At 38.5% G+C, this 12,378-nt stretch overlaps 1 protein-coding gene across 4 annotated transcripts in view; it reads left to right on the top strand.

Moving 5' to 3' along the window:
• The window catches only part of PEX5L (peroxisomal biogenesis factor 5 like), a 106,104-nt gene that overhangs the window by 12,435 nt on the left and 81,291 nt on the right, over nt 1-12,378 (top strand). The window lies entirely within an intron of this gene.

The following is a 12,378-nucleotide window of genomic DNA, read 5'->3' as shown; positions in this document are numbered from 1 at the left end:
AACTTAAGTACTGGCAGAGGACTATGGCAGCATGTACTCATGAAGGAAGATTCATTTATGAAGATGCTACTCTATGTTCATCTACTCCCCATCCAATGAAATCCTGAAGTCCTGGTTCCGCTAAAATCAGTGATAAAGATACCATTAACTTCAGTGTAATTGGGATATTGGTAAGAATCTTTCACAGTAGGAATCACTGTTCCTTGCCTCAAAGTAGTCTTAAAAGGGATGTCTTCATTCTGTGAACACAGAGAAAGAGCTTGTGTAGAAGTAGGCTAAATTTTACTTTGAGGATTTGTAACTGTTTACACTCCATCTGTATGCAAGTTCTGTCCAATAACTTTGTGAATTCATGAGTAACCTCCAATGGTTATGGCAGTGTCTCCATAGCTAAGTTCCTGCTTTGCTGTTGCCACAGATTTACTACAGGAACTTGTACAAGGCACTTATTTTTGATGTGACAAAATAAATAAAAGCACTTCCATCATCCCAGGATGTTATCCAGACGTATTAAAACATATAGAAACACATGTTCATCCAGTTAAGGAGAACACTTTTTTTTTAACGCCTCAGTGAATTTTTTATTCTTATAAAAATAAAAAGTCATCTTAAAATAACTTTTAAATTTGAATCCAAGCTTTTTGCCAGATTTCACACAGAAATTACAGTGTAACAGCATGCTACAGGATTCAGTGCTCTCCACAGAGCTGAACTGGTAGGTGAGTTGAAAGATATACAGAGATAACACAATCCCAGATACAAGAGGTTTCTATTCAAAATATGGAAAGAGGTATTTTCAGGACAATTAAGACATTTTAGTCTGCATAACTACATTCAGGTGAAACACTTTAGTTAACATGGGAATTTAAGATAAATACCTTTATATTACCTGGTGCACATCCTTGCCCATGTGATTCTTGGTTTATTACAGTGTGAAAAAGCAGCGGTGAAAGGGGGCCTGCCACTTGAGGCAGCAATGAGACACACACAGCCCCAGGTGTGTGTTGGAGCACTCCAAAGGTATCCCAGATATCACTCTGGTCACCAGCTGCTTTAACAGCTGGTATAAATCTCAGCCTGCCCCATGGGCAGAGGAGGATGTATACATTCACTTCCACCCTCTTTTCTCAAGCTATGTTAGGAAAGACAGTTTCAACAAAATCAGCTGCTAAAGGCCGTCACTTTTGCGTTAAGTAGACCTCGGGTTTGAACGCAGTTCTTTGTCATTAGACCGTGTGAGCTGTAGGCTACTGCTTGTACAATCCCAGACCAGCTCTCTGGGGAAGATCACCAATCTCTCAAAAGAGTTAATAAGGAAAGATGTGATACTTGAACCTCAATTCCCTAGGGATTCCTATTTAGGAAGATAAAGGAGTCATTAATCCTTTTTCCTCATTATACTGTGCTTCCTTTAGAGCTATTACTACTGATGATACCAAAAATTATTGGTAGTGGATCTTAGAGATGGAAAACAGACTAAAATCAAATAGATCTTGAGTTGAGTGGAATAGATCCCTGTAAGCTGCTCAGCTATACCTCACCCTGACATCTGCAGAGGCCCTTTTAGTTCAAGGGATAATACAGATGTAATTAGAAGAGAACCTGATGGAAGATATTAGAAATATTAGAAATACATATATATTAGAAATATATAATTATACATGTAATATATGTAATATATGAGAAATAACAGCTAAATAACATAATGTCATAGATTAATATTGAGAAGCTATTTAGGAATAAAAGAATGGTTTTTTTTTCACCAAGTGCTGAAATACAGAACATGCTAAAGACATCCAGACACCATTAAACTCAATCATTTCAAGAGAAAGCTACACAGCTTTTTTAGGAAAAAAAGAACGACCAGAGGGCACTGCTGCTGGCTAGGTATTTGTTAATTTTTCATGTGAATTTATTGCATATGTAAGTGATTGAATTAGTAGCACTGACAGGAACCCAGGCACAGTAAAAGCTTCCTGATACTGACACAGCACTGCTGGAGCTGTGCACTCCTGACCATTAGCGATCCCGCTGTCGGAGCCCTGAGCTCCAGGCGGAGGCTGCGGAGCACACGGGAACAGGACCGAGCGAGGCGTCCGTCCCTGACAAAGCCTGGGATGAGACCACCACACGTTTTTAGATTAATGACCTCGTTTGGACTCTGATGCCAGGCTCCAGGGGAGAAAGTCCAGTGTGAGCTAGTATCATGCTACCAAAATACTGCAAGGTAAGTTTTGGGGGGAAAAAAACATTAAGAGGATTTTGCGTTTTGTGGTAAAGAGACTAGATGCAAAAGGGAGTCGGAAACAGGCAGCTTGCAGGAGAGACTGCAAGGTACAGGAATCAGAATGATTTCCCACCTTTGAGAAAAGAGGGTCATTTCCAGACACTCAGAGGCTGAGCAGTGAAATCTGGATCTTCTGTCAGCAAGCAGTAGATTGCTTCAGAACAGTGAGGCTTTGAGAGCAAACTAGAGGAATGCAAATTGCATACCTAATAATTTAAGCATGCAAGTGTGTTGCCAAATACTACCATCTAAAAGGAATATAGATATCATGGCTGCTATGAAGTCCTTAGGGAGGCTTATAACCTTTTGGGAACCCTTTCCTTCTTCCCTGCAACATATTAACCTTTTGACCACATCGGTGCTTAGATCTACATAAAGAAATTGTACCCGCAGACAGTTAACAGTTGGGGAGCAGTAGGAACAGAACCGTGCAAAACATCAGGGATGCACAATGTTGTGTGAATTCTGTGTCAAAACCTCATAGCCAAGAATAGATACAGATCTTAAAAAAAAAAAAAGGTATTTCAGATGTATTATGAATGTGCAGAGGAGCAGCCACGGGGAAACGTTTCATTGCTGTCTTATAAAAATGTGTTCCTGTAGCGTCAGATTGTGACAACTTATGAGAACGTAATATGAGTCTTTTGTAAGAGTAACACTGCTGGATTTAATGGTGCTGCTAATGGAGTAAGATTTTTCTTGGAGTAAGGGTGCCATAAACCAGCCCTCACTCACCACTTCCTGTTTACTTGCGGTTTATTCTCTAGAGCAATCACATATTTCTCTCACCGGAAACTTCTACTTGTTACAAAAAAAAAAGAAAAATCATTGCTTAATATTTTCCTTTTTATACCATTCATCCTCATAGAGGGATTTCTTTTCAATTCAATCATTTCACATGTAGAAGAGTGAACGAATTAACTGTTCTTTGATTAGAGTGGTACTCTGTTCTACTCTGCTGAGTGGTAGAGCTTCGCTTAACATGTTCTTTTTCAGTAAGTCTAGACAGGCTCTTCTAAAATTTCATGTAGGTATCATTTGTAATTCATTTGAACAATTTTAGTCACTTAGTAAAGTTGCTTCAATATTTTCTATTTTATTGAAAGCTATTTCATTGCTGCAAGCAAGGTATTTTGTATTACAATTTTCCACATGGTTGATCCCAAAGGAGAAAACACAGAAAAGTTCCAAATTAAATTCTAATGCAATTTAACAACAGCTGTAAGGGAAATGAAGAAATATTTTTTATTAGAACTCTAGAACCTCAGCCTCATGGTAGCATGAAAAATGAAGCTGATCATATAGAAGTTTCAACTATTTTAAGTTTTTACCTATATACAAATGTTTCATGAACAGCTGGAGACAAAACCAGGCAGAAGCTCTCATTGAACAACAACATTTGTACCAGTGACTAAATTGTAAATAAACATATGCTGAGGGGCACAACTAATAGTAAAACCAGCAAATGTTTTTGACATTTGGAGCACACTTGCTGTTACGAAATAAGTGTATTCTAATAACTTGACAGATTTTGAGGCTAGAAGGATTCACTTATGTCATATGAAGTGTAACACAGTGCAGCTTGATGGACTTCACACACTTGACACAAGTGATCTTCAAGATCACTATTTGAATGAGAACAGCATATAGTCTGGAAAAATATCTAGTTTCAGCTTAAAGACTGGGAAATCTACTCTCACCTACTCAAGATATTGCAGTAGTGATTCTCCAGATTGTTCAAAGCTTTTCATTATAAGGAAAAGGCTTGAAATTATATTTATGGCGTGGATAGTGCAGCTAACTCAGGACCTGTGTAAATAAGCACATGAAAGAATCAGATAAAAGTGTCTCCTTGTTCCCAGCACAGCATTTCAGTTCACTTACAGTGGACAAAAGTGGCAGTTGGAGGAGCTGGAGGAAAAACCCTCAAGGCAACAGCAGCCTCTTGCTATATACAGCACAAAATCATCTTACAGTGTAAAAGTTTCCATTGCCTTTGCAAGAACAAGGATTTCACCTCTAGTCTTGTAGGAGGGAATTATGATCAACTTTTAGAAAACAGCTGGGTCACTAAACAGGAAGGCTGCTTTGCAGAGCAAATTTAAAATCAATTCATGTGTATATGTCAGGAGTGTGTATCTCTGTATTGTAGTAAGCAAAATGCAGTCTACCCACTCTGAGGTAGTTTAATGATACTGCTATTTTAGCATTTTCTCAGAAAGTTCCTGGCAATGAGAGTTTTCACAGTCCAATTAACACGACAGGGAATGACAGTCTCTAAGCCTGAAAACAATTCTCACAGTATGCTGGACAATGCTACAGATAAGAAACTCCTCTCTTCCTTGTATATGGAAAGGTAATAAGATTATTCAACCAGTTGCAAAACACAGAAGAACCATTTTTACCCGCACTAAGAATGGAAGCAAAAGACAAAGAAGTTTGTACTTGTCACTGAAAGAAATAGGTTAGCATGTGTCCTGATTTGGGAAGAAGAATAATCAATATTTAAAGACACTGAGCAGATTACAGTTGGAGACAATCCTCCCTGCAAGAGAATGTTAGAAGCCAAGAAAAGGCCAGAGGGAAGCTGAAAGGGAAATAATATTGTGCTGATAAATCAAGGTAACAAACACAGGTCACAATAGTGAATGCATTGACTCCACTACAAACCTCTTTTTCCCCTGTGCAGTGGAAAGGAGAAGTATTGCACACTATACCACTGTTTATCATTTATGATAACCAAGCCAGTAGTCCCAGTGCTTAACAACACTACTTCATGCTTTCCAGTTCCATTCACTGGATTCATTTCTGTCCTTTCAACTCCGAGAAGACACCAATTTCTGATATTAATTCCTTTCTCCTCATTTATTAACATAAATAGTAGTAATTTCTGTGCAACTATTACCAAAATGAAGTGCAAGTTTTGGAAATGTTTTTTGTACCAGTAGAACAGAAATGGAGTGACCTTGTGTGCAAAATACATTACTAAATGCTTGACTATTTACCTGTACTACTCAGATAGAAAATACTAAATTATAGAAGCTCATATATATCAGACAGCATGATATTTAGTTCCTTTCAGAGAAATTATTCAATGTCATTAATTCAAACCAAAATGCACCTACCATATATTTTTTTAATGCTGGGTTAGGACTCAAGGGATGTTTTTATTATTCCCCCATGACTATACAAAGGCATAAAAAAATCCCTCTATAGGGAATCCACGTGTTTATGAAGCAAAGCCTATTTGTTTTATTTAGAATAGTCTCAGCAGACCTCAGGTCATGCAATGAATCTCTGGCTGGATGCTGTCAGCCCTACTTAGCTAAAGCAGCACCTTTGAATTTCTAACATTTTGACCAATAACATTTTTTTTCCTTCCAAGTACTTTATTTGTATTTATTCAGCAGCAAAATTTGATACTTAATAATTCACCGAGAAGATTACGTGCCTGCACCTTTCCCTTGCAGCTGTATTTACTCAAAACAAAGCCACTCAAATGAGCCTTAATCAAGACACATCATTCCACTCACTGCGTGTGAGTAAATCCACTTGGATCCCCTCAGCTGGGAACGCCAGGAGTGAAGCTCCAGACTAGAAAGGCAGAGCAAACAGGATTCATTAGGATATGGCATCAGTGTCATGTTTGGCTGATTTAAAATTCACTTGGGTCCCCTAAGGACTCGCCAAAACGTGTGTGGTTCCTTCTGTGTCTGTTTGGAAGCTGATGAAGGAGCTCCCTAATGCTTGAGCGTTTGCTTTGGCAGCACAGCTCTCCCTAATATGTCCCACTGAGCACAGGGTAAGTGTCAGGCTGTGTCTTGCCCTGTGACAAGTTCCAGCTGGGAACTGCAGCTGGGGGTCACAGAGAGTGGTTCCACATGGAGAACAGTGTCAGTTATTAGCTGGAAATTCCCAGGGAAATATATCTCTTTTTCTTAAAAGCTTGCTTTATTACAATCAGGGGTGAAATTACAGTGAGAAAACTACTGGAAATTGAATTACTAAACGATAAAATAATTAAAAGCTTTATCAATAACTACTGAGTGCCAGACATCTTGCTTAAGTGGAGCCTGTCTCCTAAATGCCATCCATCAGTAGTATTTAAATAACATTTTGACAGTCCAACATACCAAGTTATCTGAAGAGTTTTCACAGAAACTTAACAGGATACATCAAACCCAGAGAGTATGTGAGATACTTGTGATTCCCCATATGTCAGACTTGTGGGGTTCTGCAACACTGTATAACTTGATCAGAGCTCACTGCACGTGACTGTGTACAAGTTAACAAGCCAGAGCTATGCTTTAAAAAAAAAAATAATAATTTACTGAGTAATAGTAATTGTTCTTTTAAGTACTTTTACTCCACTTTCACTCCATCACCTCCCACAAAAAATAGCGTCTAAAGTGCTTTCTGTATGGAGTATGAGCTGAAGTTAATTCAGTGCCTACGACTTACCAATACATCAAACAGTGACAATGCAGTGGGAAGAAACTACAAATTTCCAATGGCTCCAACAAAATAGCTGGAGCACCGTGGCAGGAGACACAATCTTTTAACTTTCCCCTTGAAACTGTGAATCCTGTATATTTTATGCTCTAAGCACTAAAGAAAAAAATAGAATGGGCAGATGCCAGAAGTAAGACAACCATTTTTTAAAACACGCAAACACTGAGCAGTAAACTCTGTTTGCCAGTCTGAGGTTGTGGGAATCTTCTGGTAGTTGGCATCAACCTGCACATCTGAGCTCATGGCAAGGAGCAGGCAAGGCCACAACTGCTGCATTTCACTCTGCAGAGGCTGTACTTGTTCTGTAACTTCTTAAGATAAATCTCTATATATTTTATCAGGACAGCAATCTGAAGTTCAAGTATCTTGAATGATTGTTTGTTTTATCTAAAATATTAAATGTATTTAAAAAAATAAAGTTTTGCTGTAAAACTAGCATTTATGGCCCAATTACTGCAGAACATAATGTGAGCCTTGTGAGAAACAGAACTATTTGTGTAAGATTATGAGGAACCTTTTTCAAACAGTACACTTTTGGACATACTCAGCTCTATAGCTATATTTACTTAGAAAAGATGGCTTTTAACAATGTGACTACTATTCTCCAATGGTAGATTTAAGAATAAGCTACAGAAATCAATCAAAATCTGTTTTCACATGAAGTTGAGATCATTTGTACATACAAGAAATAAAGAACTGAACTTTTCTAAATATGCAACTCGTACAGCTAATACTTCAGCCAGAGAAATGTAGAATTAAACAGACTCATTTGGAAGGTCACAGAAAGAGACTGCAAAAAAAAATTCCATTCTGACTTCCTACCAGACTTATAATGGAAAAATATTTTGTGATATTATGGAAATTTGTAGAACTGTAACCTCTACATAATAAGGATACTCTTTTCCCCAGAAAATCAATAGCTTCTCTTGACTAGAGGTAATCACTAAGGCTAAAATTCTGAAGTGCATTTTGGCAGAGCAAGCTTTTATTTATATGTGTACTTTTGTATGCATAACCAGAAAAATAAAATTAAAGGAGATATATAATATTAATGCAAAACTGCCAGCAAACACCAGAATATCATCTCCAAAAGAATTCTAAAAATTCTTGCTCTGTGTGTGGACTCTAATATTTTCTTATTAACCCCTCTGCCTTGAACCTTTAGTGTCATGCTGAAAGTTATCCCATACATATCACAGAGTCAGCAAATCAAGAGTAAACATTTCATACCAGTATTTATTGGTGCGTTGTCAGCCTGGCATATACCAAAGATCTTTTATTAGGATCTCAAGGTATTTGAAAAGTGCCAGCACTCTGGAGGATATTACTGTACACATGGTTCAGTGTGCCTGTAAACACAGTCCTCTGTTTTCTGAGGTTCTCTGTGCCTCAGTTTCTCTCTTTGTAAAAGTACTCCAGAGACAGTACCTCACAGAGATCTATCATGTGGTTAAATTCACTGATGCCTGTCAAGTTCTTCCAGGTCCTTGGATAATAATGAAGTTGTAACAGGGAAATGGTACTACAAGAAGTATTGGCAAATTAGGTGTTCTAAGGTGGAAAGGGAAGGTATTAGGTACTAAAGGTAGGAATTAGGTACTAAGGTAAAAAACAGACCAGGTTCCCAAAGGCATGCATGGGGGCTATCCTCTTATATGCAAAACACAGTTTGGGTTTGGAGTTTTTTTCATGTTTTTTTGTAATTAAACCAAGACTCCACATAGCTGCCAATAAAATTTCTATGACCCCTTCCCATTTTCTTACTTTTACGTCATCATTTAAAATGTTTTTCTGGCCTATCATGAAGCCTTTCACCTGAGAATTAACTTTTTCAAGTCCATTTCCTGCCTTATAAATCCCCCCACAAAATGCAGAAATTACCAGACTCATTCACTGTTCTAACCACATTTTTTTCTTCTTGGAGTCTTTCCTTCATGACAAGTTTAACCACTCCACTTAATACATACATACAAAAATGAGATCCAGACAAAGCTCTACATTACCTGGTCAGTGTAGAATTATGCTCAGAAAACCATTCAAACCTGCCATCACATGATTTTTTTCCATCAGTGTCTGTAAATATATAATCCCTTTAGCATAGAATTTAAGTCCTATGGCATTTCAATATACAGTGGAGTTTCAGACTGCTTCATATCTGATTTTTCTTTGATATAATCTGAACTAATATCTTGAAATAGTGGGAATTGTTAACCATTATAACACAGCAAGTTATTTATTTTTGACAACATAGGACAGGAAATACTAGATCCTGCACCATTACAAGTACATCCATAGCCCTAATCCAAGATGAGTATACATACATACACTAAGAAAAATCTATTGTTTCAGCACATCCACAGGGTTGTGTAGGAAAACAGCCCAACCTGTTAAGAAACAGCTCACAGCAGCACTTTCTGCAGTATGACCTAGCTACTTCATCTTAGTGAGCTTCAGCCTGTTTTTCTGGCTGGCACTGGTGAGCAAAGAGACACTGAGAGTGAAAAACAAAATGAAAGTTGGGGTGAGACATTAGCCCGAGAAAGCTGCAGAGGGAATCTCTTTATCTAACTCCGTTTCTCCCAGGCTTGCAGGCACTCACAAGTGAACTGCAAAAGGGGGCTCATTTTCCACCCATTCAAGAAAAATTAAGTTGCCTAAGATTTAGCATCTTTTGAAAAACACATGCTCAATTGAGGTTGTAACCAATAAGAAGTTACTGCAAAATTTCACCATAGCTGATAGATTTACAGACAGATGACATGGATACACTAACATGTGGTCTCCTTCAAGTTTTTTTGGGACTCAGGCCCTTGTATAAGGAGAAGAAAGCCCCCTCTGGTTCTGTTGGTCTGTGGGTATGTTATAAATATGAGTTTTCAATGCCTTTAATTCTTCCGTTTTTGCCAGTATCCTCCTAATGACTGAGAAAAGAATGACAAACACACACTAAATACACACCCCATCTCATTCATACGCAGGTAGAGAAGGGCAAGTGTGACAGTGGTCAAAGAGCTCTGCCTTAAAATGCTCACAGGAGTAGGAAGTGAATGGCAGAGGGGGAAACCCAGCTCTGGTTAGAGGTTGGAATGAAATCACCCAGCCACAGTGGGGGTGCTGCAGAGGCAAGTGTTGTACCTGCTGTCCTCCTTACTCATGTAGTGCTTTTACGAGTATAGTATCCTAAACAATTCTCACTTATTTCCAGGATGTCAAGGGAAGTTGGATCAGTTTTATCTCCGTCTCATAAACAGTAAAAGGTAAAGAAAGAAGTCACTTCTCAATGCTGCAGGGCAGACTGAGAGGGAAAACACACCAGAACATTTGTACCTAAATTTCAGTATCTAAATTAGCTCCCTGGGTGCCTTTGAAATCAGCAGGCTCCCTGTGAGAGCAAATTCAGGCTGTCCCCATTACTGGACCAGGGAAGTGCCTAATGCTGGGTTATAGAAGGAGGCATCCACTGACTCCCAAATCCCTCTCAATAATGCTGCCTTTATTCTTCATTCAGTTCCTTCCCTCTTCCAAGAGACAGTGTCTGAAGGAAACATGGTATTTGCAATTCCAGTTAAGCCCATGCCATATGAGTGTGAGGCTGATCTACAGAAAACTCCTGCAGTCCCGCTTGAACCAACGATTTGTCTGAAAAATTCATGCTTTTAGAATACAAACCGATTTGTGGTCAGCACTTTTAATCAAATGGACAAGTCACATTTTCTGTTGCAAATCATAACACTGCTGCCTTTTCATTCTGATGCTCCAATATGCTGCAATTGTACCATAAATCTTCATGAAACACATTGTCTGCTTAAAAATGGTTCACAAACACAAAGCCACGGAGAGTAATCCTAAAATGTGAGCAGAGGAAGTAGCACAATATGCAGCTTTTTCCCCCTTCTCACATGTAGGAAGCAGTAATACTAAAGTACCTTCAAAGGGCTTTCAAGCTTATTTTTTCAAAATATAGCCTCTTATTTAAAATAATAACTCATACATTGCTAACAACCTCCAGGCAGCAATCCTGAGCACAAAGTCTGAGAAATTAAGCTAAATGCTGTTATCCTACAGGTTATGTTTGTGCTAGTAAAAGGTCAGGGAAAGTTCCTGGACACTGGACTGTATTTATCTGTACTGTTAGGCTGCCATAATGGTCCCTGACATGCTTTCAGCCCATATTAGTGTGCAACCTTCCAAACAATTCCCAGGCACAATTCGGAAGGTGGCAAAGGACAGCGACCACTTCCAGTGGCAGTGCAGTAGCACAAACCAAAGAATGAGACTCCAGTTCCTCAGTCAAGTCCAAAAAACTGTGTTCAGAATACATCTTTCAGATATCCAAGCAACCTTGAGAAGAGACAGACAAGCTACTGCATTCCTCAGTGCATTCCCCGTCAAACAGGATGCAGCAGTTCACTTCAAATGCCCATGGTTGGTGTGTTTTCAGCATTGTTACCTGTTTTGTCTAATGAGTTATTCCTAATTGTATAATCCAGAACTAACTACATGGTGACTTAGAAAGAAGCTTGTCGTAGCTAGGAGAGAGAAGGTACTTTGATTTAAAATCTCCAAATTCAAAATGCATTAATAGAAACTGTAGCATGCTCATTATGCAAAAATATGCAAAATTATCTGAAAAGGAGCAGTCTGCAAAGGGCATGTAGACTGTGCTGATGTCTCTGGGCGATATGTGTGTTTTGCTGTCTTAGCCATTCTCAGCAGTTTCTTTTGTCAAAAAAATAAAAGAAGCTTTCTGAAAAAAATCAGAGGCAGTCTAGTGCTTGTTGCAGATTTGTCACTAAGAATTTATCTGACATACCTTTTTTTCAGACCAGGTTTATTCCCTACATAATTCTCGTATGGAAAATGCTAATACTACATGAACATTGAAGATTTAAAGACAACGGATGTTTTTTAAAAGTGTAGCTGTAATAGTCTATGTATATAAAGACTGATTGTATGTCTCAAAATATCTGCTTAAGTTATACCAGTCAACTTACTCTTACTAGTGAGCATCAGCTTCTGCTTTCTGTGCCCAAGTCCTGTTACCAACAAACACTTCAAGACCACCTCCTTGCAAGGCTGAATCACACTCTCCATGATTAGATAATCCTAACATCAATGCAGTCATTTGGGTTTTTTTCCAAAAACAAACAGGCAAACAACAAAAACAAACAGGTGTCCAAGGGGTCCAATCTAATTTAACACTGTGGGGAACATCACTACTCTCCAAGCTATTCCTGCCAAACTCCCTTCCCTACTGATGGAAGTGCTTGGGTTCTCTCAGTGCCAGCAGCATGAAATAATGTAACTACTCTAGCATAGAGCAACATCAGATCTGTCATTGCAAGCCAGAAAATCCATCAAATTGAGGCTTTGTTCCTTCAAACAGTCATTTACTACAGATCATTGAGCTGCTTATTCAATATTTATGCAAACTCTTCATGATCCTGTATTCGACCATGTATCAGAGACAATCTGTGCAAAGGCAACTCATCTAAGAGGATGAGAAAAGTCCTAAATCCATAAAGGAACACTTGTATCTACTTTGGTCATAAGTCCAGCTGCAGTATACATCAGCATTT

Source organism: Lepidothrix coronata, unplaced genomic scaffold (assembly GCF_001604755.1).
Source record: "Lepidothrix coronata isolate B3197 unplaced genomic scaffold, Lepidothrix_coronata-1.0 Scaffold29, whole genome shotgun sequence".
In the NCBI taxonomy this organism is placed as follows: domain Eukaryota; kingdom Metazoa; phylum Chordata; class Aves; order Passeriformes; family Pipridae; genus Lepidothrix; species Lepidothrix coronata.
Note: the sequence above shows the minus strand (reverse complement) of the source record. Positions and strands in the feature narration are given on the sequence as shown.